The sequence below is a fragment of the Cetorhinus maximus genome, chromosome 12, assembly GCF_964194155.1.
Source record: "Cetorhinus maximus chromosome 12, sCetMax3.hap1.1, whole genome shotgun sequence".
Classification (NCBI taxonomy): domain Eukaryota; kingdom Metazoa; phylum Chordata; class Chondrichthyes; order Lamniformes; family Cetorhinidae; genus Cetorhinus; species Cetorhinus maximus.
The window spans coordinates 18,627,660-18,635,839 of NC_135890.1; the positions used below are offsets into that span (position 1 = coordinate 18,627,660).

General features: G+C 42.6%; 1 long non-coding RNA gene across 1 annotated transcript; it reads left to right on the forward strand.

Moving 5' to 3' along the window:
* The first annotated feature begins 687 nt into the window (after window positions 1-687).
* Window positions 688-4,606, forward strand: LOC144687259 (uncharacterized). The gene is made up of 2 exons (XR_013578104.1): window positions 688-2,466; window positions 4,337-4,606. It is a non-coding gene; the product is annotated as an uncharacterized LOC144687259 (long non-coding RNA).
* Window positions 4,607-8,180: the final 3,574 nt, after the last annotated feature.

Here is an 8,180-nt window from a genome sequence, read left to right on the forward strand (position 1 = left end):
TGGAGTCTCTTGTTGCCCTCAGTGCTTCATTGGGGGTGTGCTAGACTTTCTTCTATGATCTGCAATCTCCATAACTTGGAGTTCCAAATGTCTGTCAAAGCCTTTTACTATCTCACCAAATGTTGTTGAGTATTGATCTATATGTTGGTGGTGGAGTACTTCACCAGCAAATGAACCAAACATGAATACAAGCATATCAACTTGTACTGCTTCCAAATCCTTGTTTAATCTTGTACTTATCTTGTATATGAAAAATTGTCTTCGCCAAAAGTTCCACTCTTGGTTCTGGTTTAGCCCTTTCCATAACACTAATACAGTTGGCTCGTCTAATTTGATGTCCATGGCTGTTCTTTTTTCTTGTAGTTACCACTTTAAATTGCATTACTGCTTTAAGACTGTCAAGTGCAGTGACTGTTTTTTTTCACTGGACAGTATCTGTAGCTGCTGGTTTCTCTGCTGTGAGTTTCCAGTGCTTTACCAGGTTTTCAGTGAAACCTCTTATTTTTAAAGAAAGTTACTGCAACAATTTCTTTTTTTATACTGAAGGTGTTTTTTTACTCCCTCTGTGAATGTCACACACTTTGTGATTTTTGGCAGGCTCATGGTCCAATCTAGCCCTTTGTTTTAACTTAAAGGTACAGTGTTTTTCTCTTAAACTCTGCAGGTCTTTTTTTTGTTTTTAAACTCTGCAGGTTTCTCATTTTAACTCTGCAGTTTTTACCCTGTTCTACCTTCCTTTTTTTCTCTGCAGGTTTTTTTCACTTTTTTTTTACTTGCAGCTGTATTCCAGTTTCTCTACTCCACTGAGCCTTGGGACTGCCACCTATTCTACAACATAAGTACAGCTTCTTTCTGTAATTTTTGCTCACTGTCTCATGAACTCCAGTATTCTTCACACTGCATCCCTCAGGGTCTTGCAATTTTTGTATTTGTGCTCACCCATCTGCGTGATCTGCCCCGTTTCTTTTTACTTTGCGTCACTCAGGAGTCTTGCAATTGGACTTCCAATCACTCTGGTGGACTCCTCAACTTCTAATCTATAGCAAAGCTTCTTCAACTGCTTATTGCATTTTTCTTAGGTGCACATCTCTATAGCTTGACTTCAGCTGCTTTTAGCATTTCATACATTGGGATACTATTCTGGCATCATTTAAAATGCCAACTTTCATATCACCACTGTTGTGATATCTTTTAGGAGCACCCACAGCTGCCAACCATGTTGTGAAACCTTTTCAAAGGAACCACCACTGATCACCATATTGTAGTATGGTGTCGGTGATGTCTCATTGATGAGAAGGTCTTGTATGTTTAAACAAGAACATTTCATTGATCGTCTTTAGCTATTTACAGATCCCAGGTTACTGTCTTGCATGGTGCTGCTCACCATGCAGGCTAAGCTGCTTCTAGAGTGTTCCCCCTATACTGTTCTTTCAGAGCCTATTACCATGTGACTCTATACATCATACCGCAAGCGGTGCTATTCTCCAATCCCACATTAACCCTTGCTCTGCCGATCACCTTTTACACTACAGTGGCATGCAGGCACATACGACATACAGGCATATACAACAATCAGATCTGGATTGCCTGCAAATTTCAGCCTGCTCTGCAGGCTCCACCACACTGCAAACAATTTTTAAAACATTCTGATCAGCAAAATCTTCCTTCCCTGTTCTGATGAAGGAGTAGGGACCTGGTTGTGTCACATTCTGATCTGCTGGCCACTTGTTTTACCATCAGGCTCAATTTTACTTTTATTCAAGCAGGTGATGTGTAAAAATACCAGCCAATTGGATCACATTGGCTCACCAGCTTGGTGGGAGTAATAGGCGGTGGGGAGGGGAGGTGTGGCCAAGGTTAAAATAACCCTTCAATTTCCCCAGAGCTTAATGCTAGAAAATATTAGTACTAGTATACTGTTTGTCCATGGCCTTACCCCCACCCTATCTCTACAATCTCCACCAACTCAACAACCATCCAAGATTTTTGCATTTCTCCAGTTCTAGTCTCTTGTATGTCCCCAGTTTTCATCACCCCACTATTGGCTGCTGTAACTTTGGTTGCTAAGGCCCTAAGTGCTCACTGCCACCTTCTGATGGGCAATTAAGGACAGGTAACAAAGGCTGGCTTTGCCAGCCATGCTCAAGTCCCATGAAAGAATATTAAAAAAGCTCTGGAATTCCCCCTGTAAAGATCTCTTGTCCTGTAAAGCGAATACATTTTACCACATTGAAAGGGCTATATAGATGCAAGTTGTTTGTTGTTGTCCCACTTTATGACACACCAGCAGATTTCAGCTCATTGAGCAACTCAGGAAGTGCAGATTAAACTGGGAGTTTCCCAGCTCTCGGTGATTGGATGAGAGTGGAGTATAAAAAGCTGCCCTCTAGGTTGTTTGTTCCTTTTCACTGCGGGCGTCTCCCCTTCGAGGGGGGATGATTCCCGCCATCCTATCTTCTTTCTAAGGTAAGAGCACTGATCCAACTTATCACTTATCATAGGAGCTTCCCTGACTCTATCTCTCAGTCACTGTTTTATTTCTCACTCTTACTTTTTGTGTAATTTCCACGGTGTAGAATTTCCGAGAGGTGCTCATTTCCAATCCACAAAATCCCGGAGGAACGGTGTAAATGGACACCATTGACTGGAGTTTGTGTTCCTCTCTCTATTTCATCTCGATCTGTCTCTGTTTTTTCTCTTCGCTTGTATCTGAAATGGTGCTAAATGTTTATTGCAGAGTTGTTGTTAGTTGTTTCTGTGTCATGTTAGTGAGTAAAAACAGAACTGGGGCGATTTCTGTGACAACATTATCAGCAACTGAATGACTGACCCGAAGTTCGGCAGTTTTTCCTGATTTCCTTCCTGGCAGAACCCACAGGGCAGGGGCTGGAGTTGGGATTCAGTTGGCAAGTTTGTACACCCTAACATTAAAACACTGGAAGTGTCCCACACAGTAAAAACTGACACAAATACAGGTAGGTCTCAGTGCAAGGTCTCTCCTGGGTGTGTCTTAGTGCCTCTGCAGTGTTTTTTTTTAAACACAAACTGCACCCACAATCATCTCTTCTTTCATTTCCAGTATATTTCTAAATGAAAGGGTGATTTGATATGGTGAATGAAGACGCTCTCCCATCATTAACCAAAAAGTCCAGATCAAACAATCTGTGCAGCTCAGCAAATAGCATTCTGGCCTCCCGGTCGGAAGGGTGTGGGTTTAAGTGCCACTCCAGAGATTTGATCACAAAATCCAGGCTGACATTGCAGTGCAATAAGGGCTGTTGTATAGGCTCCATCTGCCTTCTGCATCTTTTGGCATTATTCAAACAAAAAACATTTGAGTTCTTCCAGTGTCATAGCCAACAATTACAAATCTCTGAAGATGACAGGACAGTTGCAAAGGCTGTTACAGTAAGAACTGAGTCATTTTTCTTTGTTAATTAATCTAAAACTCTGAAGGTGCTCTATCATAAGGGGTGAGATAGTGGAATGTTTATGGTTAACTCGGACATGTGGATTTATTGGGAATGAGTTCCACATCCTCAGGAACTGTGCAACTAACTCGATCTTTAAAGCATGTTTGTTCCTTCTGTCACACTGACAGATCTCACCATATTCCACTTTAGTCTGGTTTTTGAATTACAAACAATCTACTCTGCGTGCTTTCTTTCAGACTGTGTTAACTTTTATGAAAAGGAGCCGCATTAGTATCTGGTAGGAAATGAGGTTGATATTTGTGGGGTTAGGTACAGATTGAGAAAATCAAAGGTTTCACAAGATGTTGCAGTTCGTGTAGCTTGGGGAGAATGGGGAGGGATATGGTGGGTGTGGCCTGGAGGAGGGGTGTTGGGTTGACAACTGGATTAGTGATAAATTCACTCTGATCTTAAAAGGTGGAAATGAGATTAGAAACAATTGGGATTGTACAGCAATGAAATTAGACTCTTCAAAGATTCATAAGATTAGAGGTAATTATGGTTGGCTAGGGATGAGATTAGCAACTCTTGGGATTGGTTAGGAATGAAATGGGAAAACTGTTGGAACTGGTTAGATGTGAGTTTGGAGATTATAGGAATAAATGCAGACTAAAATGATTAAACACTCAGGAGGATACATTGGAGTCTTTGACGGGGGCAGTGAACAAATGTGGAAGGGAATAGACCAAGGTAAAGTAGTTGAGATGTAGGGTTGAATTATTGGAGCTTTAGGCATCTGGAGGTATTGATGCAGAATTTGTTCATATGATATGGTAGATTGTCCATGGTCTGTAGAAGGAGCAAGTTTAATGAGATGAGGGGCATTTTCTCATTCCAATGATATTGATGTGATTCCTTGGCAGGAGGTGAGGCGAATTCCTGTGTCCACAGCAGGGACGCTAGTGCATTTGTGCACTAGCGAACAGAACAGTGATGAATGGATCCATCTGGAAAGTGAAAGAATGGAAGCCAAACAATTCAAGGCAACGAAAAGTTGTCTGATTATTTGGTTTTAGTGCAGTGAAGGAAAAGAAGGGCTGAAGGACCGAGAACTTGGTATTACGATGCAACTTACGATAAACTATGACACAACTTACAATACGCTATGGTGCAACCTACGATCCAATCTACAGTACAACCAACAATGCAAGCTACGATACAACCTACGATGCAAAGAGAAAAATGATTTATGAACCGAAGCATATAAACGAGTGTATTTTTATTATTTCGTTTTGTCTTTTTCACTTCAGGTTGTTTTATTTTGTTTGCTGAGATTGGGGGTGACGAGGGGAGGGAGTCAAAAAACAACTCCCCCCGCCACCCCGGCAAGATTATCTGTATTGCGTGGTTAGCTGAGTTGAGCAAGGGTGGTTTCAGCAGGGAAAAAACAAACCCCCTTGCAATAAGTAATTCACATAGCTGTACACATCATTTCTGTCTAAATAAAATTCCTAATAAAAATTGCAAAATCTTGAATATCAATTGCCTTGTCCCTTTTGTGTTTCCGATATAATCATCTTTGTAGTAACATACGTTAATCAAAAATACAATGTTCCAGTCACTTTTTCAACACCATCGCCCTGCCCTCCAAGTCTCTTGCCACTCTAACATAAACAGATAATCAGTCATTCCCCCATCAGCACTGGATAAAAATCCCTGAAAAACCTAATGAACATCACTGTGGGAGCACCTTCACCATACACACTGGCCAGAATTTTACGTGCGGTGCGCGCATCTGACATGCCCGAGTGTAATATGACACGCGCTGGAGTCGGCTCTGTGCCAGCTGATAATTGAAAGGCCTATTAAGGCCATTAACTAGCTAATTAAAATCAAATTAACACTGCCCGTCCAACCTTACGGTTGGCGGGCAGGCAAAAAGGCCAAGCAGCCTTCCCATTTTTTAGGAAACCTCATCCACAAGCAGGGTGATGTTTCCTAAAGCAAATAAACATTAACTGAAGACTTTATTGTTGAATTAAAAACATGTCCCAGCTCATGTGACAGAGTCAAATGGCGGGACATGATTTTTAAAATTTTTACGATCTTTAATAATTTTTTTAAAAAGCGCATCAATCTCCAAGACAGTTCCGTGCCTCAGGGAGATAGAATTGCTCTTTTGAGTGCATGCGCGAACTGCGCGCCAGGCCCACTCTCCCTCCACCCCCGTCTGCACAGGTAGCGCTGAGCGTTGCCGCTCATGATCCACGCAGGGCGGGCTTTAATTGGCCCACCCGCGTGAAATCGAGGAGCGGAGTAGATCGTGGGCAGCAGTCAGCTTACTGACTGCTCCCACCAAGCCTGCCTGACAAGGGTAAAATTCTGGCCAATGAAAAAAAACAAGGCAAGAGATAGCAGGGATACTATTACAGAGAGATAAGTGAAGAGGGCACTCGGTAGTAATGCATACTTCCATCATGCTGTAACTTTATTACAATTTCTGCAGCTCTTCTTTGAGGCTTTTTCCTTGCCTGGTTGATGCTCTATAGCTACAAAGCTGAAATCTTTTTTTTGAGAGCTTCCATCACCCTGAGGAGGCATCAGGCCAATCCACATCCAACAGCCTGCTCTGAAACATCTGCTTGCATTTTGACCACTGTGACAAAGCCCACCACAGCAGCTGAGACAATCCGCAACATGTTAAAACAACAATATTCTAAATAAAACAATCTACAACATTCTTTAAAAAAAGTCAATTCATCCTATCTCCCAATGTTAATGGATCATTAAAAAATTCTAGGATCTGGATCTGCATTTTCGCCAAAAACTAATCAGTCCTTCCTTGGGCCATATGGGTCATATTCTATCCGTGTACCAGGCTTCACTGAAATCTGTCCATTAGTTTTTGAGATATATTTGCAGAGTAACAGGGGTGAAAACATTACCTCTGCACAACTTCAGTGGTTGAGATAATGGGCCATAACTTCCGATGGCGTGCCAATTGAGTTGGATTGCCACTCCCGCTCGTAAGTTCTTACCTTGAAATCCAAATGATGCTATCTCGCCTGACTTTCTGACCCAGGCGGGTGATATCTGGGCAGTGCAGGACGTCCCTGTAACCTAGTGCCAAGGGCTGTAGAGTTGAAGGAAAGTGAGCCACCCCTACTTGTGTACGGCACTAGCTGCTGTAAACCAAGTAAGTATAAAGGTCCAGCCAAGTTTAAAGGTACTTGACAAGGTAAGTGTATAAGGTAAGTGGGTACGATCTTGGGGGGGATTTTGTGGGGCAGCCGGTTGGGTCGGGACAGGCCTTGGAGCGGTGAGGGGGATCCCGTGGATGGGGGACTCCCAGAGGGGAGTTTCGTGGGGGGGGGACGTAGTCGGGTGTTGGGGGGACTCCCATGAGGGGGTAGTAGTTGGGGTTATGGGGGAGACTCCTGAGAGGGTAAAGGGGAAGCCCTTTGGGCAGAGCGGGCAGTCGCTGTGGGTCTGTACTAGAAGCTAGAAGTGGTTATAATTTTCTAACAGCTTCTGGGTAACTATTGATGTAACACTGTTGAAACAATCCGATGTTTGCAATTTAAATCAATTTTTGGATGGCTCCCAGTGCAGGGCAATTGCCTATTGGAAGTTTGCACTCCCCAGGCAACTCACAGGCAATCGCCACGCGAATCTTACCTGGGAACATCCGGGGTTGGAGAGGTGGAGGGAAGTGTCCCCCCCAGATATGGCGCCTTGGAGCTGGGAAATTATGGCCTACTATTTCATTTCAAAATGGAATTGTGCAATACGACTGGCAGACAGCTAATGGGATTCCTGTTTTTAAGAAGGCTGATAAAAAAAGTCCATGAACTATAGACCAGTTAGCATAAAATCAATATTAGGGAAGATAATGGAAACTTTAGTTAAAGATGGAATTGAGAAACATCTAGAAACCAGAAGTATAATAACAGCAGTCATCACAGATTTCGAAAGGGAAGTTCATGACCAACCATACAGAATTCTTTGAAATAACAGAAAAAATAGTCAAGGATGGTGTAGTATATGTAATAAGTTTAAATTTACAAAAGGCCTTCAATAAGGTACCTTTTGAAGAAAATTACTAAGATCAGAGCATGGAGAGAGTCAGGACAGGTATCAAAAACAAAAATAAAATTACCTGGAAAAACTCAGCAGGTCTGACAGCATCTGTGGAGAGGAACACAGTTAACGTTTCGAGTCCATATGACTCTTCAACAGAACTAAAGAAAAATAGAAGAGAGGTGAAATATAAGCTGGTTTAAGGGGGGGTGGGACAAGTAGAGCTGGATAGAGGGCCAGTGATAGGTGGAGATTGCCAAAAGATGTCATAGACAAAAGAACAAAGAGGTGTTGACGGTAGTGATATTAGCTAAGAAATGTGCTAATAGGTGACATTAAGGGTAGAAAGCAGGACGAGCAAGGTACAGATAGCTCTAGTGGGTGGTGGGGTGGGGGGAAGGGATCGAGATAGGCTAAACAGTAGAGATAACACAATGGATGGAAATACATTTTAAAATAATGGAAATAGGTGGGAAAAGAAAAATCTATATAAGTTATCGGAAAAAAGGAGGGGGGGGTTTTGGAAAGGGGATGGGGATGGAGGAGAGAGTTCATGATCTAAAGTTGTTGAACTCAATATTCAGTCCGGAAGGCTGTAAAGTGCCTAGTCGGAAGATGAGGTGCTGTTCCTCCAGTTTGCGTTGAGCTTCACTGGAACATTGCAGCAGGCCAAGGACAGACATGTGG